At 47.8% G+C, this 27,996-nt stretch overlaps 1 pseudogene; it reads left to right on the top strand.

Moving 5' to 3' along the window:
- The first annotated feature begins 408 nt into the window (after positions 1-408).
- Positions 409-27,996, top strand: LOC146172132 (uncharacterized; annotated as a pseudogene).

Here is a 27,996-nt window from a genome sequence, read left to right as displayed (position 1 = left end):
GTGCTGCATACGCTTAGGACGCTGTTATGCTGAGTAATCAAAACGATAAGATGCGCCAACCCAGCCAGCGCTCTCCTTCCGCGTCGTCTGCTTGTCCGTGCCGGCGGCGTCTTGTCCTGGAGTGGTGGCGCCCCCGCGGAGAATGACGGCGGAAACTGTAACTTCTCCCAATACGCGCTTCCCCAGCCATTGAGGCTCGACGCGACGGGCCGCACCAAGTGCGCCTCCATTGAGCGGCCGTGGTTTCGCCCTGGGCGCCGGCTCGACGACAGCGTCTTCGTACTGACGCAGTGTGCGGAAATCGCAAGGAGAGAGGGGCGGTCCCTGCTATGTTGCTTCTTGGGCGTTGAAAAAGCTTATGATTATGTGCCACATACAGCCCTCTTTGAGCGCCTTGAAGCCTTGAATATGCCTAGCGTGGTGCTGAATACCCTTCGAAGATTGTATGCTAACAGCACGGTAACGGCGCGGTTTGGATCCGTGGAATGGGAGTGCATTAGCATCACCAAAGGCCTTCGACAGGGGTGTCCGCTATCACCGCTGCTGTACATACTCTGTGTGGCGGGTCTTGAGCGGGCGCTCATCAGGTCCGGCATTGACTTCAGCCTGAATTTCACCACCGAGGGCGTAGATGAAAGCCGCCGCCTGCCAGGTCTATCATTCGCAGATGATCTCGTGCTGATAGCGGAGTGTCGGAGGGACCTGCAGGCTTTGCTGGAAATTTGCTACGATGAGATCACCAGCCTTGGTCTCAGGTTCAGCGCCAAAAAGTCGGCCGTGGTGCAACTTGCGGGTGAAAGTGAGGGTAACGTGGATTTGACCCTTGGCGGAGGGTGTCTGAGCGTGTGTACAGAATACTAATACCTCGGCGTGCTGCTCTGCACACAACCAGAGATGTACAGCCTGCACGAACGCAAGCTCCGACAGGCAGCGGTCCGCGCCCAGTGAATCCTCCGACGCAGGAGCTTGTGGGGGTGTAATCGATACCACATGGTGCCTCCCGCACCATGTGGTATCGATTACACCCCCACAAGCTCCTGATATGGTTTGCTAATACGCGTGCGGGAGTTGTGGAAGCTGGTCCATGTGCCCTTGTTGACGTTCGCAAACGCGGTGATCTGCTTCTCGGCTGGCACACGTGACTACTTGGAGCGTCGACAGCGTGAAGTGGGACGTGTTGCGCTCGGAGGCCATGGCCGAGTCGCAACGAGGCTGTGCAAGGCGATATGGGCTCGTCGTGCTACGAGGCCCGAGAGGCCTCTGGCAAACTAGCGTAACACGCCCGTCTCCGTTTCTTGCATTGCGACAGGTGGGCACGCCGCGTCTTCGACTACATGGCCGCAACGTGCATCCGCACCTCTTTGGACTCGCCGGATTTACAACCTAGAGCGGAAGTACGGGTTCTTCAAAGAGCATGTGGTAGCAGACACCAGCTCGCGATGGAGAGCTGAGGTGCGGACTCGAGTAGCGGCAGCTGAGGAAGCCATGTGGCTCTCATATGCCAAGGAGCAATCCTGCCTCACAGAATACCCTAGCTAAAAGATCTAATAGAAATCTAATAGCCTATCAGATTATTGATATTGGTTTTATCGGTCTGCCAGAGTATTGGTCGTATGGGTATCCTAGCCTATTGGTTTTACAGGTCTGCTGGAGTATTGGTTTTATAGGTCAATTGTTTACTGGTCGTATAGGTTATGGTTTTATCGGTCCTATGGCATCTGGTAAAACAGATAGGTCTGTAATGCTAGTACACCCATAGCTGTCAATAATCTGATAGACCCACAAAACCAGTAGGCTTCCTATTGGTTTTGTAGGCCCATGGAATATTGGTCTCATCGAGTACCTGCGTGTGTTTACCTCTCCGGACACCTGTTGGGAGAGGGCAGCTATGTTCCATTTTATAGGGATAAGTTACGCAGCAGGTGCATGTATGCACACATTATTCCACAATGACAGTGGCAACGCATACTGGCACATAATCCAAACATTGACTGCATCCAGGTAGCCCTCGATTCCAAGATTTCGGACTTCGGCCCGATGATGTAGTCTCTCCAATAGTAAGGCACCTGAAAGAAATAAACAATTGCGGTAGAGCTTGAAAAAGAAGCGATTTCAAGAGCGCGACACCACCACGACTTCAAAAAATCGGCGCACATATATACCGGCAACCGCGATTGCGCGCGTATTCATGCGGAGGCAGATAGGGGATGCGCCGAGGTATCTGCTGAACCAACATTCCGTCTTGCGCCTCACCACAGGTTCTGTCACTTGAACACAGTCTGCACAACATTAAAAAACAGATTAACGCTAAAAAGTTCCATCAATACTTTCAAGAAATCGTGCCGACAACTTTCAAACTCGGCGCTGCGTTATATCACGCGATTCAAATTCCTTTGTTGGCGTGCAGGCAACGGCATTCTGCAACGCAAAGCCACATCATACACTGACAAAGTATAAACGTCAGCCCGAAGTTGCAAGTGATGCACACGCACCTGATCAAAAGCTGAACGTGCGCTGGAACGTTGATATCCTTGAGAAGCACCCCGAAAAACGGCGAAAACTTATAAACACAGGGCACCGACCGAACTGCCGCCAGCCCGATCAGCGATCGCGCCAGCGCCAATGCCTCTACGGAGCTGCGCATGCGCGCCCAAAGGAGAGGTGGAGAGGAGGATGGGAGAGGCCAGCACGGGAACGCTTGCGCGGGAGTAGGAGTGAGAGAAAGAAAACCTACCTCTCCGCTGCGAAGCACCGCCGGCCTCGCGCTACCGCGGCGGCAGCTGGAGCCGTATTCGGCGCGTGCTCGATGTCGACTCCTCTCGCTTCGGCGGCGGTTGGACTAATATAGAGGCTAGAACATTTGCGCTAACACCGTGGTTGCAGTTGCTTGGACGCGCGCCTCTCAGTCCATTTCACTGCCATTCAGTGATCCAGTAGCAACAGCGTCGCGCGTCTTGCGGCTCCAACCGTACGTAGTTTGTTGAGACCTCGCGCAGAATTAAGTGAGAATATTTTGTGTCGCGGCGTCCTCAATTGTTATTACGGCTAATATTGTACGTTACGGCAACACTCAATAAACGGGATGAATGCGTGAGTTTTGGGGATGTGTCCGAGATGGAAAAGGAAACAATGAAAAAGACCTAAAATCTCCAACTGACTGATCCTGCATGTAAGACCCATAAACAAAGGGATACTGATGTATCAGACACATGAAATAATATGTAGTGGTCTATAAGACAAGCATGTGTCAGCCTATAAGTTGTATGGGCTTCTGCACTGGTCTGATACTTTTCTTATACAACCCACAGATAAACCTATGAAACCAATACTATTGCAAATATGTGCCAGTCTATAAGATTTATGAGTTTCTGCATAATACAGATACAACACATAGAATACCTACAGAACCAACACCGATTCTTATAGAACCAATAACGCTCCCTATTGGTCTTTTTGCTAGGGTATGTGCAGCACAAAAAGTCGATTAGCTGCATCGGGTGGCACAATAACACTGTCGGCAGCAGCCTCCTCTTTGAGGCACGAGCAGGTGCTCTCTGGACCCTGTAGTACTGCACACTGCAGCAAGTATGACCCGCCAGTGCAGTGTGTGTTGTGTAGGGTGTGCGGCAAGGAACGCGAAACAATGACGCACATCGTGCAACAGTGCACGAGCCTCCGGACGCCGCCGCTGGAGACCGCCACGTTACCGCAGTCGCTGGGTTTTTGGCCGCGCTCGGCGCCCAACTTCGCCACTGCAGAAGGTGGTTTAAGTAAGTCCAATGGCAGTGACAAAAAGGCGTCTAACTGAGTGGATGACTGTGGTGCGGCGTGGTGTAGGAGTGCAGTGGGGAGCCAGCTACCCCACCCCGAACTTCACCTGGGAGGGTGTGGCATCATCCTAGTTCGTGCTTCTCTTCTCCCAGTCCTGTCTTTTGTTTGTTTGTTCTTCCGTTTTTTAACTTTCTTCTTTCTCCCTTTCACTTTTGGCCTGCGCACCAGTTTTGGTGCCGACCCGTTTGAAAGGGTATGGCCCTGAGCTTCATCATCATCATCAGCTCCACGCCGACTACGCGCCGATACGGCAGCGCGGCCGATGCTGCGGTAGCATGCGTGCACCAATTTAGTTTTTTTTTTCGTACAATAATCTTGTTTTTCTGTGTTAGTGTCTGCGAATCCTCAGCTGTACTGCACATGTTACCTTGCAGTTCAATGTGGGCGCCGGCATTGGTCATGAATTATTAATCGATTTACAATTACCGCGCGCTGCCAGACGTTTATTGAGCGCAAAAATTTCAAAATATTCATTCAGAGGGTAGGTGGTGATTTTCAGTTATTTTTTTTTCAGAATGTGTCAGGACTGAGAAAACATTATAATGCGTTTTGAGCCATAATATTTCAGCAGGAACCGCCGTAACTGGGAGAAGAGAAACTTCTCTCCGCCGCCAAATGACCGTGTGTCATGCAACTGGGAGACAACGGTACCGCCTAGAGCGAAATTGTTGCGAACAACATGAAGCGTGTGCAACACATACTTCTGGGAAGAGGTTATATTACTAAATTCTACAAACATGCGTTCACCGAAGAAGTGGTCAAAACCTAGCGACCGGCACGGTCCCTCAGGTGTCATAAATTTCCTAGCATATGACCTAATCATCTATATTATACATCTGTCTACATCAGGAACGGCAAAAATTTAAACATAAAAACCACCAAAGTTGCACTCAGTGACACAACACAAAGCGATGTGCGAAAGATAACGAGTAAATCAGACGAATGAAATTTAATCAACTAACTGGGAAAAAAATTTGCATTTTATGGTTACATAGAGATCGGCAGCTCTGGACGAAAATGTGCATTGATCATAGGCTGTTTTTTTTTCATACAGGAATATTACTAAGAGCTAGCGCCGCAGTCCGTGAAGTCAGTTGTGGAATATCTGGCCGCGGGTGTCGACATTGCCCATATAGATCTGACAATCACTTCGCTAAGAGATGAAGAGGCGATTGTGCACGTGTTGGAAACTATGTAAGGCTCGTTGGACCTTTACCAGCAGAGGGACTGTCTGCTACAAACAGGACGAATTTTTTTTTAAAGATAAAAGGGGTCTAAAGCTTTTCAAAGGGATGAAAGTTCAGAAAACATAAAGTGCACTACGTGAACCCATGAGAAAAGTGCGCTTCGCGGCTGTAATTTGAAGAGGCTGGCTAATTCGTGCTGTTTTAGCAAGCAGAAAAAACAAGCAAATTAACCACCTCAGAAAAGGGGCGAAGAAAGCGCCAAAAACCCTTATGAAAGTATACAAGACCTGTCAGGTTAAAATATATACCAATAATAGGAGTGTTGTGTTGGCCGGCGCACGACCGCGGGAATAGATCACTCAGCTCATGCCACACGAGACTTTTTATTCAAGCGTGCAGCAGTTTATATACAAATCTTAGCGCCATCTGTTGATGGTTATTGACGACACTTATTAACTAAGGGCACCTAGTGTTGTCCATGAACACTACATCTATTCCTCCCTAAAAGGAAACAGATATATGTACAAGTATTAAGGAGGTGCCAAGCATATACAGATATGTACAAGCAGAAAAAGTCACTGCACATAGTCTTGAAATCTTGCGGGTGGCCTCCGATTTCTTGAAGATCCGACGGAGTGTTGGTAGCTCGGCATCAGGCTCATTACAAGCACTGTAACTACCAGCACTATCGCCACTCTCACCATCAGCACCAGCACTATCACCACCATAACCATCACTTGAATCATGTCGCGTGTGTTGTGAACTCTGTTGTAGTTGACCTGGTGATGTTGACTGACGGCTCAAACGGCAGTGATGTTTCGACAGATGTCTGTGCAGTTCGGTCACTGTGGGCCTCGTCTAGCACCGCATGCTGTGGCGATGCCTCCATTGGTACTGCGGTCAACTGCGTGGCGTTCCAGGTGTGCCCATCCTCCAGGACGAAGGACCAACGTCCTATTCGCTTGAGGATTTTCAGCGGTGGTCCATAACTTGGAGATCATTTCGGGCCGGGGACCGATTTCTTAACTCTCACATACTTTCCGACTTGGAACTTTGGTACTCGGGCCCCTCTTCGTTGGTCAGCATACACCTTATTTTTGCGCTGGTACTCCTTTACCCTCTTCCGAAGCGAGCACATTTCCTGAGCGGGGTCTGCGAATAAAGTCGGAGTGGGATGTACAATCACGTCCAAGGATGTCCTCATGTGCCGGCCATGCAGAAGCGCAGCAGGAGAGACTCCAGTGGCACTATGAGGGGTGGCTCTATAGATGCCCAAGTACTGTGTGACAGTTGTTTTTACTGGTTGCTGTTTCAATATGGCAACCTGGACATATGATTTGAGCACACAGTCTAACCTTTCCACCTGGCCATTTGCTTGCGGGTGATACACAGCAGAAAATATGTGCTTAATTCCTCTGTCTTGAAGAAATGACTCAAATTCTCGAGATGTAAACTGTGGTCCATGATCTGAGACCAACTCATCAGGGTATCCTTCCCGGGCAAATATCGATAGGAGAAAATCCACTACTGTACGGGAGGTCACATCCCTGCAGAAAGCAACTTCTGCCCATTTAGAAAAGTAATCAACTAAAGATATTACAAATCGACAGTCTGCTGATGCACGCTCAAATGGGCCAGCAATGCCAATTGCTATCTTGCTCCATGGTCTATCTGGAAGGGGCACTGGTTGCAGTGGAGCAAAATACGTTTTGACACTTTTGTCTGCGGCTTGGCAGATCATGCATCTGCGGATAGCAGTCTCAACCTGTTTGTCTAGGCCTGGCCACCAGTACTTCTCCCGAAGACGTTGTTTTGTCTTCACTATTCCCGGGTGCGATTCATAGGCCAGCTGAACAAGCGTAGCTCTGAGCTTCGGTGGAACTACAATACGTTCCGAGCGCATGAGGAGGCCGTCGGCGATGGAGAGTTCCTCACGAACCTCATAATAAGGAGACAACTCTGTTGTCAATCTTTTCTTGGGTGGCCATGATGTCTGGACAAAATGAGCAACTTCTTGTAGCTCGCAATCCTCGGTTGTAGCAAGTTGAAGGTCATTTTTGTGAATCAAGGATGTTACGAGGGACACTATTTCCTCTTCAATTTGAACGCCATTTTCTGTGTCTGCAATAGGTAACCGGGACAAGGCATCCGCTATCGTGTTGTGTTGCCCACGTCTGTACTGAACAGTGAAGTTGTAACGTAGCAAACGAGCAGTCCACCTTGTGATGCGAAGTGGTCGCTGTCCTGTGCTTTGTGTCGAAAGCAAAGACAATAGTGCTTGATGATCCGTTACTAAAGTGAATGGTCGTCCCCACAGATAAATATGCCATTTCTCACACGCCCACAGACAGGCCAAGGCCTCCCGCTCTCCTGCCGAGTACTTTCGCTCTGTCTCTGTGAGCGTTCGGGATGCGAAAGCAACAGTCCGAATATGTGGGCCGTCAGCTTGCTATAGTACTGCCCCCAAGCCATACGCAGACGCATCTGTAGCCACAATAACTGGGAGCGTCGGGTCGAACATTCGCAGAACTTTTTGTGAAGCAACAAGCTTCTTTATTTTCTTAAAACTCTTTGCGGCAGCGTCATCCCATTCAAAACGAATGTTCTTGCGAAGTAGCCTACGCATAAGTTCTACCTCTTCAGCCAGGTGAGGGATAAACTTGGCATAGTACTCTATCAGACCCAACAACGAACGCAGCATGCCTGCATCTGTGGAGGTTATTCCCTCCGCACTGATTCGATGCCCAAGGAACGGTAGCTCAGATGCATTAAAGATGCACTTTTCATTAAGTTTAATTCCAGTTTCGGATATACGCTGGAGAACTTGCTCCAGGTTCCTCAAGTGTTCTGCCTCAGTTCTGCCAAAAACGATGATATCGTCTAGATAGCAGAGGACACCTTTGCATCCTTGCAGGACTGTCGTCATGAGTTTCTGAAACGCAGCTGGAGCCGATGCTAGTCCGAAGCACACCCTTTTAAAACGAAAAAGGCCATCGTGCGTTATAAATGCAGTGAGGTCTCTGCTGTTGGGGTGAAGTAAGACTTGATGATAGGCAGAGGCCAAATCGAGCTTCGAGCGTGCTCCATTCAGCGAGTGTAATAGCTCTTCCATATGAGTCAGCGGAAAGCTGTCGACAACAATAGCTTTGTTTGTCTCCCTCAAGTCAACGCAAAGGCGGATGCTGCCGTCTTTCTTGCGGACTACAACGATAGGAGAGATCCACTCAGAGGCATTAACCCTTTCGATGACATCGTCAGAAAAAAGGCGCTCAAGCTTGTCGCTAACAGGTTTGCGCAGAGAAAGTGGCAAACGTCTGAGCTTCTGCACAACTGGAGGGACAGAAGACTTCATTTTGACTTCGTGTTGAACGCCCTTGGCCAGTCCAAGGCCTGGTGAGAACAAATGATAAAACTTTGACCATAACAGAGCTGGCATACCGAATTTTGGAGGGCCTGCCATCTCATTGCTGATAGGTTCTGAACCTTCTTCGGCAGCCATGTTCAGGCAACGTAGCTGCGTGCCCAGAATACAAAGTCCTAAAGCTTGCACAGCGTCCAAACGAACAAGGGAAGTCCGCCCGGGTGTGACATGAATTGTTATCCCAGCTGTTTTTTTCTTGAAAGACACGCTAGCCCTAAACTGGCCCAGTACAGGAATCTTCCTGCGTTGGAAGTCCAGCAACGTAAGTTTTGAGCTAGTCAAGGGTATTTTGTCTTCGAACATGCTTTGAAATTCTTCCTCTCCCATAATTGACACAGCTGATCCAGTGTCGACTAAAAAATTCACAGCGCCCGGTTGCGAACTGGAAGTGATTGGCGCGACTGTCACGTCAATGTAAACACCAATGCTCTTGTTTCCGTGAACAGTGAGAATGCTTACGAGTCCTGGTGCATCTTGTTCAAGTACCACTTCGCGGACCTGAGCTGGGCGTCGTCCTTGTGCGCTGCGGGGATTACGGCAGACTTGCATGAAGTGGCCACGGCGGCCGCATGCGAAGCAGGTTTTACCGCGAGCGGGACAAACTGACGGATCGCAACCAATCATGTAATACCAATTGAACAATTGCCTAATTTCCTTTACATTAACATCAGAAGTGTTGTATCGAGGGTCGTTGCAATATCTTCCCTGATCGACTCCTGCTCTGCATCAGTAATAGCGATCACCAAAACATGACGCACTGACTTAATTCCAGATAACACCCTTTTTGTCACCGAAACATGTTCCAGTATCTTTCAAAATGACAGACAAAATCGTAGAGGAGGTAGTGCACTCTTAGCGGTAAATAGTTGTTGGCTGTGCCTGGGATGATTAGTTCTTTACTTGAATGTGTAAGGGTTTCTTTGAAGTGTTCTTCACTTGATGTAATCATTGCTGCTCTCTACCATCCTCCTAATATGAATGATTGCTTTTCTTTTGAATTTAATCGAATATTGTGCTAAATTTCTACGTGTTTCTTTAGGTCTGTTCTACTCATATTTGGAGACTTCAAATTCCCTAGTATAAGCTGGTTCACACAATCCGTCACAGCGAGTGAAACCGAAGCTGATATGTTTCTTCAGTCATGTCTTGATTTCACGTTATCACAACTTATCACCAATCCCACGTGTCGCACATCGAGCACCGCCAACATTCTTGAAATAATAACAATTTTTTTAGTCGATATTTATTGCCTCAGGGCATCAGTAGGTTATGAGATGAAGGATGAAAAAATGATTAAATGAATGGAAAAAGGTTGGCTGATTTTATGAAGTCCAGAAGTGAGCGATGATGAGGTCCCTGCGTCCAAGTGACGTATGAGGCAGAATTGGTTGCTGAAAGGCCAGCTATGCTCAGGTGCCGGATTCGTGTTGGCTTGAGTACTGGGCAGTCCCACAGCAAGTGGTGGATGTCGGCCTCGACATCTTCGTTGTTACAGATCGGGCATCCTGGGCGAGGATATAAGTGTTGGAAGTATGACCACGTCCTAGTTACAGCTGGTGTAAGGGCAACACCGACCCGGATCCTCCTAAGCGCAACCTCCTCTGCACGGATGAGACCGCGGGGAAGGGATATCGCACACGGAGGGATAAGTGCACGTGTGCGGCGCCGGAGGTGCTCCTTTCTTGACAAAAGGAGGGTAGCGTCGTCGACTTCGAGAAGCCGTGGGATTGATGCGTCTTGGTTCACGAGGCGGGTTGCAAAATCTGCTTGACTTTGGGAAGGCAGCAGATCTCGTGGGACCCACTCAATGCGTATTGATTGTGGGATGCGCGCCGCAAGCTGGTGGATGTCCTGGCAAATTTTAGGGCAGCGGCTGACACGTCGGAGCAGACGTACTGCTTGAAGTGCGTCAGTGCGGATGACAACGTGGGCTGTAGGGAGCATGGTTATAGAAGTCACGGAGCAGAGTGCCTCCTGAACTGCCACAAGCTCAGCGCAGAAAGATGTAAGTGGTTCCGAAAGCTGAAACGTAGTTGTCTGATTCAGGCGAGGTCTCCGTGGACAGTAGATTGCCGTTTTGGCTTCACAGCCTTGCAGGCTTCCATCTACGTACACTACTATGGATTCTTGAGGCGGGTTAGTATCTTGCTCTTCAAATCTCTGGCGTAGCAACGATGCCGAGTTGGCAGACGTCGGTCTGCGGATGTCAGTTGGCTTGTTGTCTCCTAACTGTATAAATTTCCAGGGAGGGAGAACTGGCGCAGGTGGCTGAAGAATAATGTGTGACGTTGCATACGCCCTCAGTGCTTGCGTGGAATGTGACAAAGTGGCCTTGAGTCTGCGAGCATCACGGCGCTGCTGCATCAGTTCATCGATGGTGTTGAGCTGCGCATTCTCCTGTAACGCTACGACCGGTGTGATTCGTGGAAGGCATGTTATGGCCCTCATAGCTTCTCGATTTACGGCTTCAAGGCGATCCCATTGTGACCTTGTAGGATGCTGGAACTGGGCCTGATAAACAATACGGGGCTGCAGAACCGCCCTCACTAACTGGCGTGCAACAGACGAGCCAGCGCCACCCGTTTTAGGTGCAATTCTTCTTATTAAACTTATAGTTTGAAGTGCTTGCTTTTCTGCCTGAGAGAGCCAAGCAGTCGCTGATCCGGATTGGTGAATTGTTAAGCCCAGAATTTGCAGGCTCGAACTTTCTTGTATTGGGGTGCCTGATAGAGAGAGACGAATTGGATTTGAGGCAAGTTTACGGCGTCCCCAGCGGTTGGCGACTGACGTGTATGAAGTTTTACAGACAGAAAGTTGAAGGCCAATGGAGGATGCGTAATCAGAGGTTACGTCTAATGCTGACTGAAGGGCGGCCTCTTGAGTGAGAAGATCATGGTGAGTGCTCCATACCGTGATATCATCTGCGTACTGCAAAAACTTGATTTCAGGAATATCATGTAAGCGCCACGCCAATGGGATGAAAGTAATATTGAACAACGTCGGAGACAATACTGATCCCTGGGGCACGCCACGTAGTGAAACGAATGAGCCAACAGTGTCACGGCTGAGGCGTATTGCAAATTTTCTTCCGTCCGAAAATGATGCGACAAAAGTGCGTACTCTCGGAGGGAGATGAAGCATGTCAATGGCATTCAGGATTGCAGCATGACTGATGTTGTCATATGGCTTTTCAACATCCATTGCTAATATGGTACGTACATTGCGGCTGCGGGTAGATGATAGAACTGCTGATGCCAAGACAGCCAACCCGTCCTCTGTACCTATGTATGGACGAAATCCAATTTGAGCAGGGTGATAAAAACCGTGCTGTTCAAGCCATCAAGAAAGTCGTGTGGCTAGCATTTTCTCTGCAAGCTTGCAAAGCGTTGATGTTAAGGAGATTGGTCGTAAGTTGGCGAAGTCCATTGGAGGCTTCCCAGGTTTGCGAATAGAGATCACGACAGCGGTTTTCCAGCTCTCGGGTACGACACCATCAAGCCACACTTTGTTTATGGTGTCTAGTAGTTGAGGGAGTGCAGCAGTACTGAGGTTCTTGTAAACCTCATACTGAATTTTGTCCAGGCCGGGCGCTGTTTTCCGTTTCGCATCGTCAATTGCAGCCAGCAGCTCGCACATCGAAAAGGGGCTCGCAATTCCATCTGCGTCGGCAGCAGATGGTAGTTTCCATGCGTCTGCAGGGATACCTGCCAAATTAAGGTTTACAGCTGAAGGAGGCAGTATATCGTATTTTGGGAAAAATTTTCAAGCAGCTTCTTTGGCGAAATCGCCCGGCGACAGATTAGCCGCAAAGCATGCTGTTGCTGCTGCGTCAGTAGAACGACGACCATGTTCCATTGCACGAAACGTTCGCCATAGTCAGGCATTCGATGATTTATCAGAAAACTGTTCACACCATGCATGCCACTGGCGTCGCGAGAGATCGCGTTCATATCCCCGAGCCTTCGCGGTAAGATAATTCAGTCGTGTACGTGCCTGCCCCGAAGTAGGGTCTCGCGTAGCAGCCAGCTCAGCTTGACGGCGGGCTGCCCACAAGTTAAGCAGGCCGGGATCTTGTGCCGGTCGACCTACATCAATCCAGGTAGTAGTCGTAGCGCTGTTTAGTGCTCTCTGTATACGGCCAACAAGGAGTGACGGCGAATCTGTAGACATACTGTCGAGACATGAGCGAAAGCTGTCCCAGTTTATCACAGAACATTTGCGGCGTAAAGGGCGGAGACGGGAGGGATGGAGACCGATGAGGATAGGGTGGTGATCACTTCCCCAGCAGTCCGGCTCCATGTGCCATGAGGGAGTTCCTGCGCCCAACCACCACGTCAAGTCTGGAGCATAGGCAGCACTACGTATGTGACGCACAGGCCGTGTTGCTGTCCGAGGGTGATTAAGCAGAACTAACAGGGCATCAGTGAAGGCGTCCCGCACACGCCTACCACGAGGGCTTGCAGTCGGATACCCCCAATCTGGGTGAGGGGCGTTAAAGTCGCCTCCGACTAAAATTGGACACCCGGGGTATTGCCGACGAACACTTAATAACCAGCCAAGATTAATACGGGAAGAGGCGCCTCCAGCTAGTCGAACGTAATAAGAAACAAGAACAACGGTTCCTTTCAGAAATTTCGCAGCAACTGCTACTACCTCTTGGTATGATGTGCACCAGTTTTCGAGAGAGAGGCGTACATGAGGAATACGCGTTTCAACATATATCGCCGCCTTTCCCGGGGGAGAAGCAGTCTGCACGCGACGGTCGGTCATTGAAGGAGACACGTAGCCGCTGAAGCCCGGAATGGATGGCAAGGCGTTCGTTTCCTGAAGTAACATAGCCCACACCCGAAGCTTGTTAAATCGCAGTCGGGTCTTGAGCTCGGCCACCTTCGTGGAAATGCCTCTACAGTTCCACTGTAGTACACCAGGACGACCGGATTTCGCCATTTTTGTGTGCTAGTCCAAGCGCTGTAGTATCATAGATGTCAGGTTGGACAACTGGTTGACCATATAGCGGAGCAGCGATGTTGCAGAGTTATCATTGGGCGTTGTGGTACTCTGGGAAGAGGCAGCAAATGGCCCTGTTGCGCAGGATGAAGGCGGTTGTGTTGGGCAATTACTAGATTTGGCGGCTACTTCTGCAGCTCGCTGACGTCGAGCAAGCATTTCGCGGTGTTGTCGGAGCTTAGAGACCTCTGCTAAGAGACGATTGATTTGCTCATCCACTACAGCCATATCGTCGTCTGGTAGATCAGTACGCTGCTGTATTGGCTGTTGTCGACGGCGTTTCTTGAGCACCGTATCATTAGACTTTGTCTTAGCTGGAGGTGCATTCGAAGCGGGCTCAGGAAGCTCTGGCCACTCGTCATCATTCCACTGAAGAGCTGCAAAGCGATTGGATGTCTGCACCGGTGTCATGTCCTCTGTTGGCCAACGCTTAGTGTTCCGAAGACGAGCCTTCTGCCTTGCCTTTTGCTTTGTCGGACAACTTGGAGATGTTATCTCGTGGTCGTCCGATTTGCAGAGGCTGCATCGGTACGTAACTTTTCCTTCAGACGCACCTTCATCGGCAGTAGCAAAGGGGCAAGATTTGCGCATGTGCCCTGCCCGAAAACAGTTATAACAGTAAACCACACTCGGTTTATACGGCCGTGGCCTTAATATGCAGCCGTAGTAGTACAGACAGGCTGGGAGTGTCGGAGGGCCTTGCAAGGTGATCATGCAGGAACGCCCCTTTCCTATGTGTCGGGCCTGTATGACTCGGTGCGTTGGGCAGCACAGCTCACGTTGAAGGGTGGTTTGATCTTCGTTTATGTCGACGTTGTAAACGACGCAACGCTGCAAGTCGGAGCCTTCAACTAGATACACTTGCACAGGCACTGAGATCTCACTTGTGACTGAAATATAACTAAGCGTTTGGACACGTTCCACCGCAGTAAGTGTCGGGAGCCACACAGCTATAGGCTCCCAAAGCATCGCTGGGCGGCGCTGCGGCTCCTGATGTGCAACGCCATCTGTGGCAGAAAAACACACACTGGGGCGCCGCTGGCTCGGCTCGCTGCCTTCGCGACGTGCGCCGCGCGCTTTCTCTCGAACGAGCACGCGCCCTGACGCGCCCCCGCAGGCGCATCGCGACATGCCGCCTGCATTCCGTCTTGATGATTGGACAACCTGCCGCGTACTTCCATGGAGGAAACGTAATTATAGGCGAGAAAATTTTTATTTACGTCTGCACTGTAGAGCAGACGACAGACGGCGATGAGTAAATATTGATTGTGAATGCGTTTCCCACGTTAGCGAAAACGTAGGAAGTTTATCTCGAGGTAAGTCAGCTATGTAACTATATTGTCGTATATATTATGTTTAAAAACTGCGGAAGTATTATCAGTACTCTGAGATAAAGTTGCTCGCTTGTTGATTATTGTTTTGGCCTGTAGCATGAGATCTATATACGGTTTTGTTTTTATTATTACGATGTTACTAAAGCAAATCTTGCAGTAGAAGAATAAGCTATAGTCCGAAGGAGATGTTTCTTCAAAGGCACGAACGTCAGCAGTCTTTTGAGACTGCTGACGTTCGTGCCTTTGAAGAAACATCTCCTTCGGAGCACATGCGTGCTCCGCGCGCTGCACGCGACATAACCGGCTCGCTAGCTCGGAAGGAAGGTGAAATCCAAGCTTGTACTACAATCGGGCTTTATTTCGGTTCTTACTAAATGGTTGTGCTTCATTTATATTTGGTTTGCATTTACGAAACCTGTGACGCGAATAGGGTGCTTCGTGCGAGTAGTGTCAATCGAGCCATAACTAGGATGGCTTTTGTATTGCACTTCCAACATATTTTGGTTATGAATAATAATAATGTTGGTTCATTTATTGGCCTGTTTGCGGAAATCTGTAAAAGCGGCTCAGCCAAGCATATTTTCCACTCCCCCCCCCCGAAAAAAAAACAAACAAAAAACAAAAAAAGCCTCGTTCCTTGATATTTTCTTGGTCGTAGGGCACATTCACGCATCATTATCGATCGCGGACGTCGCACGCTGGATATCTGTTGATTTGGTTGCTTTCAGAGCACTCGCAAAGCAGGGAGAGAGCACAGAAAATCGGCAAAGCAAGACACGCGCGGAGCGAAGAGCAGGATAATCATCTACCCCCTTCACTTCGTATAGAGGGTGTTAAACCATTGCACTCTTTTGATGCCTCTCTAAGACGTCTTTGTCAACTGTCGAACATTTCTGAGTTTATGGAGAAGGGGAAAATTGGCCCTTTTCGCTTCCACAAAGAACGCGAGACTTCTCAGAATGCTGTCATGCGGTTGGAAAACAGGTCTTGTGGAAACGCTTCCAATGAAATCTGCAAAGTTCCGCACGTGAGCCTCGTCTTTTGGCGCTTCGCCTACTATTGTGGCTACCCATGACACAATGCTACTTAGTACCTCCGTTTCGCATCAGCGGAAGCGTTTTTGTATCGCCAATTAACCGCCAGGCGCAACTCGATCGCCGCACATGCACAGGAAGCTAGCGGAGCGTCTGCTCCGGCGACGTCCCATCGTTTCACATTTCGCCACCATGCCAGGAATGCGGCGCTGCCAACGCGCGGCGAAACTTGAGCTTGGGTTCCCTATAGTGTTTGACTTCTTCCTTGCCGTGAAGCCCCGAAAACCTCTGGTTCCGAGACACGCGTCCAAGTTGGCCTGGATGTTCCTGTTTGGTATAACGGTGAGGCTTTTGTTGGCTAGAGATTTAATCGCCACTTTATAAGATGACGATCCCAATGTAGGTGCAACCTGGTTTTCGATAGTTAAACAGGAGCGCTTTCCTTGATAGCCACCACTTGCCGAGGACGAATTCGATTGATTATCTTCCGAAGGACGCTTGTGAGGGGCACGGGTGCTCGTTGATACGGATGGTGGAGCCGATAGGTCCATTGGAGAGCTTGTCTCCTCAGGTCGCACTGTTGGATGTGCATCTCGTCGTGTTAGCTGAATGGCCATAGCCGTGCTCCCCCAGAGAACAGTTCACTTACGGGCTGTTGTCCATTTTGGGAAGGCTGATGGGCGCTGGGGCTGAAGAACCGGGAGCACCAAGCTGGACCTGAGGCCGATGGTCAGGGTGAGGTGTCGACGGCAGGGCAGGAGTTGCAGCGAGCAACTCCGGCGAAGGTACCTCTGCCAGCGTGGCAGCGGCAGCACTAGGCCTAGCCTCCGTGCCGACCTGAGCTGCAATCATGCATGAGTAGCATGCGCCGGAGATCTCGCAACCTGACGCGGAGAGGACGCCTGGAGCTTCCTCGGAAATAGTAGATCCACTTCTCTGGAGACAGGGCAGGTGCTTACGAGAACGGCAAGAATTTTCAGAGGAGCGATGAAGCCACCTTAGCAGGAAGATTAACAATTAATCTTGATATTTGTACAGACATAATTCATTTAGACGGTATCTCGGAAAACGCCGTAATAACAAGACACATTACAGGTTATTTTAACAAAAACAAAATTACTGTTAAATAAACCAGATGTTACAACAGAACTAACTATAAAAAGACACTTAACTGCATTATTTATCTACCCAGTTAGTGAACATCTTTTCGTGGTCCTTGAAGTTGTTGTTTTTTTCTCGTTGTAGGTTCCGTCTCCTTGCTTCGTCGAAGGCTGTCGTTCAAATGAACCGAATTAAAATAGAAGACAGGTTTAATTAAAACAACTGATTAGGCAGATGAACAGTATAGCACAAAAAAAAAAAAACGAAGACAGATCAGACGCACTGAGCTGGGTCGCCCTCCGGTTCAGGGCGGTCCGTTGTTCGAAGCGAGCATACCAGATAACGTCCGCCTCCTCCCTTGCTCAAGCCGTAACTCCGGGGTTCCCCCCTGAACTGACCATTGTCGCTCAGTCCTACTTCTCAGAAGCCATACTTGGTGCCCCATTGCCACCGTTTACACAGTTTCGCGGAATCTATACAGTAGCCTGGATCGAGTTCGCCGAAGCGCCTCAACCACGGCCGTTCCGCCACTGGCATACCACTCTTGCGGATGCGCATGCATGGCATTTACGACGAGGTCAGCCGTTACGCAAACGTACAGATACCCAACAAGCTTCTGAAGGGGTCCGCTTATGGTATTTTGACTGGTGCGCACTAAGGGACCGGCCAAACACACAGCGGTCCAGCACTATTCAGTGCAAGAACTCACCCACCACTCAGGAAAAGAACAGACAGTGCGGACACGTAGGAATACGTAACACCGAAAACATGTCTCTCTCAAGCAAAAATTTAAAGTTAGGCGGGTGACGAGGCGGGTGGCGAGAGTCGTCTCCCCGCCGAATCTCCGCACCGGAAACAAAAACAAGAAAAAGGACCCCCTTAGATACGAACGGCGCTCCGTCCACGAGCCTTGCGGGACGACTCTTTGAAACCGCGAAAAAAAAAACGAATAAACATGCGCACTACACTCTATCTCGTTGTCGGTCTGTTGCCGAATCTTTCGTTTGCGGCCCCAATAACATCCTCTGGTCTCCTGTTTCTCTCGGCGTTTCTCCACGTGGGAGGTTTAACATCCCTTCGAGTTACTTGCTTCTAAGCCGACATCCGGCTGCTTGCTCATGCCGGGTACCTCGCAAACGCCACTGTGTGCGTGCTTTAGCCTCATTCAAATCCCGGTGGAGAGCAAACAATCTATCTCCCTGGACGCCAACTGCCTAGTTACAGCCCACAACAAGACTGATTTTTTCTGATGTGCCGATCCTGACCTGCTGCTAACCTGAGCGTCACCCGAACGAGTTTTGCCAGCATTTTTGCACCGAAAGCGTCTGCAAGCGTGACGTCACCCACCTTCTCCATCAGGTTGCTACGTAGACACCCTCTTTTATGACCGCTACTTCGGTGTCCGTATCAATTAGCGCTCTCAGAACCACGTCACCGCATCTCAGGTGAACGGGCTCTATTGAGGCTACTCCTTCAGTCTTCAGTGGCGGCGCACTGGACTCAAAGTCGGTGGCATTGCCCTCTGAGGCGCGGGCCGCTCCCACGCCTTGACCATTACCGGTATCACGTTTCCTCTGCACAATCTTGTTCATTGTTTTCACGAGCGTGTCGCCAGTTTCCTGGTTTTTAGGGTTTTCAGGACATGAACGCGTAAGATGTAGCCCATCTAAAATGAAGCACACCAGAGGTATCGGAAAGCCTGGCTTTTTTTGTTCAGCTAGGGAGAGTTTTGCGAAGTTATTCATTGCTTGCCAGGGGGGCTTCTGCCTGCAAATGTTTGCTTCCTTCCAGACCCCTCACTTCGCAATCCTCGAAAGCCTCCATCAATTTTGCTATTTCTTGTGGCTTCACCCAGGCATTCCCTTCCTTTCGCTTGACATACTTGAGAGCATCAGTGCTCAGCGCATGCTTCATCTGATCTGCCAATTCAGAGCAGTAAGCTCCTCGAGTATTTTTGATGCGCCGCATGTAAAAAGCATAGTAGCTTTCAGTTCGTGACGCGAAGTGTTCCAAGTTTCATCTCCGGCCTGAAGCGCACAGTGGAACTGCCTGAGGTAGTCGCCTGTAGACAGTCGGTGCTCGGACAGAATCCTCTTTTTACCTAATTGCAGCTGTCGAGCTCTCTGATAGACAGCTTCGAGAAAAGGCGCGGTATTCTGTCCGTTAGAAGAGACAAACGTAAATGTCTCTTAACATTTTCTGACACCTTATATGAACAAAACTTCCCTCGATTCCCTCGAGCCATACCAGCACTCCTGGGTCTGTTGGAATCAGAATGAACAAACTCTTAAGACGTTTAGGGAAATAAGCTAGCCTCTCTTCGCGCGTTTTTTGCCTTCTATCTGTATGCGAGCCCTCCATTACGTCGCTCTGCAGCACCAACTGCTACGTTGTTTTCTTGCTCGATAAGCAGCGTGCTTTTCCTCAGCTCCCATTCCGTTACTAGCCGTCGCACAGCCGAAGTCGAGATTGCGGCCTCGGCGGCTTCTTTATTTGCTTTCGTTACTCTTTTTGCTCCACTCATTTCATCGGTCCCCGTCGCCTTCCCTGCTCGCTGCTCTCTGATATCTCTGCCGCTCTCTTCCGAACTCATTTCTGCGAATAATACGCCGCTACGCAGCATCATGAAGCAGTGACGTACCTCGCTCCGAAGCCCCGCAGGGCTATCGGGTTCCGAGGACCAGCACAAGAATCACTCACCTTGCCACTGGAGTACCACCCCCTGCTTTCCACGACAACCTCGTCTAGTCTGCTTTTCTTGCTCCAGGTCGAGCTTCTGCGCAGACCTCTTTGTTTGCGTTTGTGGCTTTTGCTCCTCTCCGCTCCTAACCCTCGATGTAATGCTAGGTACACGCGAAAGTCCATCGCTAGCCTATCAGCGGCCGATGTCACTTTCGTTGTTTGATCCCTTGGCTGGTGTGCTGGAGTCAGTCCTTTGACGCAATCAGCACCGCTGGCTCGGTCCGTTAGCCTTAATGCGGGGCATCTTTCGGTGCTACGCGGCTCGCACCTTACACGCAGTGATGGCTCAGTCCGTTGGCGACTATGCTGCAGTCTTCCTTGCGGTCTTCGTCAGGTGCAGACCTTCCTCTCAGGTCTTGTCCGTCGGCCCGGATGTCTTTCTGTTCGAAATGTACATACTGTGATCTCCGAAGCCTGACACAAGGTGGTGATCCTATCGTCGACAGCGCCAGTGAACTTCTTTTCGTGGTCTTTGAAGTAGCTTTTTTCTCGATGTTGCATGTTCCCTTCCCTTGCTTCGTCGAAAAGCTGTTTGAGTTTGAGTTTGAGTTTATTTTGATTTAGACAAAACTGTCTGGGTGAAGAGGGCTAAAGGTGACACGCGTGGTCACCTGACTGGGCCCTAGACACCCTACATTCATGCAGACAGAGTTTGGAACACAGCAAGAACACAGCAAGTTTGGAGCATAGCAAGAACACAGCAAACGATTTCATGTTGCAATATATACATAGGAAAAAAACACACCTTTGTTACAAAACAAACAATATCCACAGATAGGTTTGCTTGACAAAAAAAACACCTTTGTTCCAAAAAAAAAATAATACAAACAGATACGTTAATTTGACAGAGCGAAAAGAAAGACATTCCAGAAGAACTTGATCTTCCAAACAGTGTATAATATGCGAACATTGCATTGCTTACACTCACCAGCTGGTTTAAACTTATTCACGTGGCATTCACTGAAGAAAATAACTAAAGAAGAAAATCTTTGCCTGTTTCCGGAAGGCAGGCAGAGAGGAACAGGTTTTCATGATATCAATCAGGTCAGGATAGAGGTTCAGGAGGTTAGGAATTTGCCAACTGAATAATTGTCTACCATAATTCGTCCGGCAGTTGTTCTTGATAAAAATGGTTTTCCTGAATTCGTAATGTGGCTCATGTTTTGTATATTTGAATATGAATAGTGCTGGATTGCTTTTAAAATCTGAAAAGGCAACCTCTGACAATCGCAGCTTAAATAATGATTCAATGTCCAGAATTCGATTTGGCCTAAAATGTAATGATGTCGAGTCACGTCGTGATAGATTTTCAATAAAGCGGACACCTTTCTTCTGTAATAAATAGAGGCTTTCCATGTTTGTCCTCGAAGTGCTGCCCCATACAAGCAGGCAGTAATGTAGCCGCGAGTGAACAGTGCTGAAATAGAGCTGATGCCGGAGATAACGAGGCAACAGTAAACGGAACCGATTGAGCATACCAATGCATTGTGCAACACTGCGTTTAATGAAGCGAACATGACAAGACCAACTCAGGTTTTCCTGAAACTGAACGCCTAAAAATTTGATTTCTGAAACCCGTTCTAGTGGTCGCGACTGAAGTATCACTTCATTACTAATATGAACAGCCTTGTTAACTGGAGTAAACACAATGTACTTTGTTTTGTCAACATTTAATGCTAGCTCATTTGCAATAAGCCAATCAGATAAATTCTCAAGCCATAAATTTACATGTGGAATTAAGGAGTCTAAGTTTTCTGCTGAAAAAAATACACTTGTATCGTCGGCGTAAAGGATGATAGGAGGAGTTTCTGGTAGAGATACAATGTCGTTAATGTACAGAAGAAACAAGGTAGGTCCTAAAATTGACCCTTGGGGAACCCCAAATTTAATCAACTCAGACTCGGAGGTGAAACCATTGACAACAACATACTGAGAGCGGCATGAAAGGTAATTCTGCAATAGTTTAAGTGGAACCCCTCGTATTCCATAAAATGGCAGTTTGTTAAGAAGTATATCATGCTTAATTGAATCGAATGCTTTACTAAAATCTAGAAAAACACCTAATGTGTACAGATGATTTTCTGTTTTTGATAAGCTTTTCCTTGATACCAAGCAAAGCAGATTCAGTCGATTTATTTCTTTGAAATCCGTATTGGCTAGAAGAGATTAACTCATGTTTATTAAGGTAGTTAGTGATTCTAATATTAATCACTTTCTCTACTAATTTAGAAAACAACGGGAGAACTGATATAGGTCGGTAATTACTGATGATATTTGCAGCACCGCCTTTAAACAAAACAGCCACTCTTGCTATCTTCATTTTGTCGGGGAAAACACCTGTTGTTAAGATTAGATTTGTCAGATGACAGAGTAGATTAACTATTAAGTCAGCAATTGCTTTAATTGGTGCTACCTTAATGCCATCAAAACCACAGGAACAGCTGTTTTTGAGGCCAAGTATTATGTCATTAACCTCTGAAGGAGTTGTGGGATATAGGAAAAGGCTATGTTGTACATTAGATTCTACGTATTGTCCAGTATTTCTGGACGTTGTTGCACGAAAGGCTCCAAGTGCCAAAAAGCGCCTGTTAAACTCATTAGCAAGATCTTTACCACTAAGATCAGTTCCTCCAATTGTCATTTGAGTTGGTACGTTCTTCTCCGGTTTCTGTAGAAGATCTTTTACTGTACGCCAGGTTTTTTGAGGGTCAAAATAAACATCCGAGAACTTCTGAGCGTAATAGTTAATTCTAGACTTTTTTATATCAGCACCTAACTTATTTCTAATTTTTCTATACTCTTTCAGGACTGACAAATCTTTCGATTTTATAAACTGGCTGAAAAGTCTATTTCGTGCATTGATTCGTCTAAGCAGGTCTCGCGTAATCCAAGGCTTCCTTCCTTTTCTGCATTTGGCTGTTGCTACAACTGGGAAAGCACATTCATATAACTTTATTATTTTATCCAAGAATCTGTCGTACAAAATATTAGGATCCTCCTCGCATAGTAATTCGCTCCAGTCTATAGAGGAAACGAGTTGACGAAAATGGTCAATTTTGATCTTGCTTATAATCCGGAAATTCTGTGGTTGATCGGTACGTTCGACGATCTGTTTATATGACCTTTGAATGAAGCAGAAAGTTGATAGGTGACCACTGACGTCACTCAGGAGTACTCCTGCTATTGTACCGAAAATATCGCTGTTTGTTATACAAAGATCAATAAGTGTTTCGCTGGAGTGTGTGATGCGGGTAGGTTTTGTGATTATGTTATAAAACCCATTGGCCGATACTATATCAACGAATTCATTCACAGAATGTGACTGTTCTAGCATGTTAATATTGAAATCACCCATTATTACCACAGGTTTACTTTGCAAGGCAAAATCATCTAATACAGCGTCGAAAAAATGAAAAAACTCTTGAAGGGACGAAGAAGGTGGCCGATAAATTACGCCAAAGATGAATGCACCTGTCTGAATAAAAAGTGACTCGTATGCGGGGCTCAAAACTGTGCATTGCGGGAGCAGTTCATAAGGAATACTGTTTTTCATGTACAAAGCTACACCACCCCCTTTTTTGTTTTTCCTGAACAGTGCTTCACATCTGTAACCCGGAAAGCAGACAACATCGTTCAAATCAGTGTACCACGTTTCAGTGAAAGAAAGCACGTCGAAATCATGATCTAATGTCGACAAAAAAGTACCTACTTCTTCTTCTTTGTTCTTTAAGCTACATGCATTCAGATGATAAAAAGAAAAGCATCCAGATTTAGTTTTTGCAATCTTGATACATCTAAAGGAGTTGGCATCGTGATAACGGCTGCTCTCCATTGCGACTGTCATTCACAGTAGAAATTCACTATCGATGCAGCAAATCATGTCATCTTATCAAAGTCACTTTCATCACGGATGCGGATTGCACTGACGCCCTCGGTTTTCCGCACAAAAATGTGACCATTTTTTTGCCATACAAAGCGATAGTTCTTTTCTTTGCCTTTTCCATTCGCCAACCAAAGAAGGCGCTTATTGAAAGGGGTGAGGTTGTCCAAAAATTTCAGGTCAAGTGCTTCATCCTCAAGGCGTGAGCGGTTCCGCATCCACTCTTCTTTTAGTCGGACAGATGCAAACCGAGCAAGAACGATCGACTTTTTCCCCTTTCGTGCTGGTAGCCTATGAAGTGCGTCCAGGTTACTGTTTTCAAGCAGGGGTAGCTGAAGTTTGCAAGCCAGGTCATTCATTTTTCTTAGCAGGTTTTCATTTGCTTCCTCTGCGAGTCCATGTACCTCCATGTTTTGCCTCCGACTGTACTGTTCAAGTTCATTTTGCTTTAGTTTGACTTCGTTCGTTCTCGGTGACGTTCCTGACTCTATGCTCTCGACTCTACTTTCTAAGGCTGCAATGTCAGAGTCCTGCTTGTCTAACTTGTTCAAAATCGTGTTGTATTTGTCAGAAAGCAATTCTATCGAGGTTTCAATGTCACTGACTGTTTTCAATAGCTGTGTCAAATTGTCAACTTTGGACACGAGGGGGAGGATAAGGGTAACCTTTTCATCTAACTCTTTTAACCTCTTCAAAATATTTGAGTCTTCAGTTGGCGTGAGGACGGTGCTACATCTTTTCTGTCCAAGTTCACAGGTTGGACAGATCCAACTAGACGTCAGTGAAGCACCCTTGGTACGGAAGTTAGTGGTCTTCACCCCAGAGCATTTGCCTAGATGGTACGAGTATTTGCAACCAGTGCACGTAATATACATGCCATCTTCAGGCAACGGGCCATGACATGACAAACACTCTTTTGCATCTTCATCCGGCATCGTCAAGAATTCTAAAAAAACCCTTCAAAGTGGCAGCAGTGGACAAGATAAAATTTGTTTTTTTTTAAGAAAGGCTAGAAGCACCACCAACCTGTGAACAAGTGCAGAAAAACTTAAAAGACGCGTTCTGGTTGCTGTCCACTGCTGCCGCGTGAATGACAGCAGGCCTGTAGTGTCGGTCCTTTTTGTAGCCAACTTGTGGTCACGTGGCTCCGTGGCTATCGATGCGAAGATCGACACGATGGTCTTTCGACTGTCAGCCGGACGTACTGGCGCAGATCAGACGATCAGTCGTTCAAAGGGCCGAATTAAAATATAAAACTTGTTTATATAATAGAACTTATTAGGCAGATGAACAGTACAGCACAATCAAAACGAAGACAGGTCATACTCATTGAGCTGGGCCGCCATTCCGGTTTAGGATGGTCCATTGTCCCAAGCCAGCATACGGGAGAACGTTCGCCTCCTCCCTTGCTCGGGCTGAAACACCGGGGCTACCCCCCGCAACTCGCCGTTGTCGCTCAGTCCCTCCTCCCAGAAGCCTTCTTTGGTGCCAAACAGCCGCCGTTCACACATCTTCGCGTAAACCGTACAGTAGCCGGGATCGAGTTCGCCGAAGCACCTCAACCACGGCCGTTTCGACGCTGACATACCACTCTCGCGGATGCGCATGCATGAAATTTACGACAAGGCCGCCTGTTACACACAAAGTACACACACCCAACGGGCTCCTGAAGGGCGTTTGGAGTGGCGCGCACTAAGCTGCCAAACACACAGCGGCTAAGCACTCTACAATGCAAAACCCCCACCCACCAAGAAAGAACTAAAACAACAACACGGAAACGCAGAAACACTATACACCGAAAAGATATCCCCCTCAAGGATCTAAGAATTGGTGGGTTACAAATACGCGGGCCGTCTCGCCGCTGGATATCCGCACCTGAAATAAAAACAAGAAAAACTTCCCCCTTGGGTACGGACGACCATTCGTCCACGCGCCTTGCGTGACGACTCTTTGAAACCGTGCAGAAGAAACAAAGCTGGAAATGCCCACTTGACGACCTTGCATAGCTCAGGAATCAATATTCATTGCGTACTGTTGAGTGAAATTGCGATTTTTTTTTCAAAACACCCTTACTAACCTCGCCGACAAATTTGTACCTCATATGTCCATTAGATGCAGCAGCAATACGCCATGGTTTAATCAGAAGCTGCGGCGTATGCATAAGAAAAAAAGCGACTTTACCAGCAGGCAAGAAAAAATGCCAGTTAGGCACATGGGAAAAGTTTAAGAAATGCTACGAGGAATACCATTGATTATTAAAATCTATTCGATGTCCGTTTTTCACTAATGACTTGTCCTCTCTGGTAACCAATAACTCTCGCAAATTTTGGCGCACGTAAATCCTTGCTTTCATCCTGACATTTTGCTTCACGAAAGCAACAGCGTCGTAATCAATGAATCTGATCGTGCTCAGGTTTTTAACGTTATCTTCGCATCAGTTTTACCCAACGAAGACATTAACTTATCTCTTGTAATAAAAACATTTTATGCTTGAAATAGTTTTTAACGAAGCAGGTGTTTTAGCTTTTTTAAACAATCTTAAAGTTGCAAGTAGCTAGGACCACCTTGGCTTTAACAATAAGGTATTAGAGAATACATCCCAAAGCATCTCAGCTATCTTGTTCTGTGTGAATAATTCCTATTTACTGGCTTGTAGCCAAGGTGATACGTATATTCAAATTAGGTGAACTACGCTCCCCACTTAACTATTGACTCATGTCATTGACCAGGAACTTTTGGAAGCTTCATATCAATAATAGCCAAATAATTAACTACCTTGAAGATGATAACATTATTTCAAATGTCAGCACGACTTTCGCCATGATCGTACAGCTTACATTTCAACTACTTACATGCTTAACGTCAATTCTGCAAAATAACAAAGACTTACAAATACCTTGAGGTGCCTCTTCTGTTCTATTTAACGTGGCATCACCATGTCGACCTCACCCTAGCTGCTGTTAACCGTTCACTTGGTCTTTTTAAACCTACCCTCAAACACGGTCCTATCTACGTTTAAAAACTTGCCTATATCACTCTAATACGCCCTAAATTTGAATATGCTGCGGCTATTTGTGCCCTAACCAAGCCTATTTTATTGCCAACATCGAATCGTTGGCGAATCGCGCAGTGCATTTTATGGTTTCAGACACTCAACTTTCACAATCGTTACAACATTCAAAAACGCGATAAGCTGGAAGTCTTATCACATCATCGTAAACACGTTCGGTTAACACTTTTCTATAAGCTTTATCAAATCCCATTACTTCACAATAATTTGTTTCAGTCACCTCATATCATACCTCCATGACTTGGTCATGCTTTCAGTGTTAAACCAGCAAAGTTTCATTCACCCTCTTATGCCAGTTCATGCATACCTCCCAGCATCATTGAATACAATAACTTGTCATTCGACATTGCTACAGAAATTGACTTAAAATATTCCAAGAGCTACTTCGCTGTGACGGAAATGTGTATAATACTATGCTGCTGTTTTTATTTGCTCCTTTTAATGTTATGCCTAAATTTTATTAAATTTTTCTTGTTACACTTGTTCCTGCTAATTATATAGCGATTATTATGATTTTATCATTTCCTGCCCTCTCTGTAATACCATTCTCGGAGGACCTTTAGGGCTATTTTCAATAAATAATTTCATAAAGTATAAAACTGCTCAGTCGTACAGCATCTGGAGCCCTGCTAGTGCTGTTCTTTTTACAAGCGCCACGATGAAGAGGATGCAGAATAGAACCTTGCGGCGCATTGCGAGGACGAAGCGATCGGTTCCGAGAAACTCGCTCAGTAACACTCCTGCGCTGGAAGGAAAGGAACTGTCGTTAGAAAAGCAAGAAGTGCAAGTGAAATCTGCACTACAAGCTGCCGTAGGAGAAACGTCAATAGCGGGAGGAACGTGAGTCCCGTCGCGCCAAACGGCTGCGTCAAATCTTATTCGCACACGGGCAGTCTGTGTCGTCCCACAACAGGACCCTGTTTTCCATGGAGGACCACTCCGTTCAGGAGCGCGACTAGGAGGGCATAACCGGCCACCACTGGTACCGCGAGAACAGCCCCAAAGACAGTGTGGACACCACGGACGAGTTATGGAGCTCGCCCGAGTACGAAGCGGACTTCCTGCAGAATCATCCGAAGCCTACGACAATGTGCACGCTAAGCGGCTCAACGCTATAAGCAAAGTAGAACGTGTTCAGGGTACCTGTCGGTAGAGGAACATGTTCAGGAGCTTGAACTCAAGCTGAGCGCCGCGCGGAAAGCTCGCGCCGCTGCACCGACCAAGACGGGTAGCGACGCGCGCCCGGCGACTGCCTCAGAGGAACAGGCCCAGCTGAAGATGGCCGTGTCCCGCGAAGAGATCCGCAAGCTGGCCAATGAGAATGCGCTAGTGCGAGAGCACAACCGGGCGCTCCGGGAAGCACTGGACGCGACCCTAGTCGAACTGTAG

The sequence above is a fragment of the Amblyomma maculatum genome, unplaced genomic scaffold (assembly GCF_055883805.1).
Source record: "Amblyomma maculatum isolate TAMU_Amacu unplaced genomic scaffold, ASM5588380v1 scaffold_13, whole genome shotgun sequence".
Lineage (NCBI taxonomy): Eukaryota > Metazoa > Arthropoda > Arachnida > Ixodida > Ixodidae > Amblyomma > Amblyomma maculatum.
The sequence above is the reverse complement of the archived record's forward strand: the minus strand, read 5'-3'. Positions and strand labels throughout refer to the sequence as shown.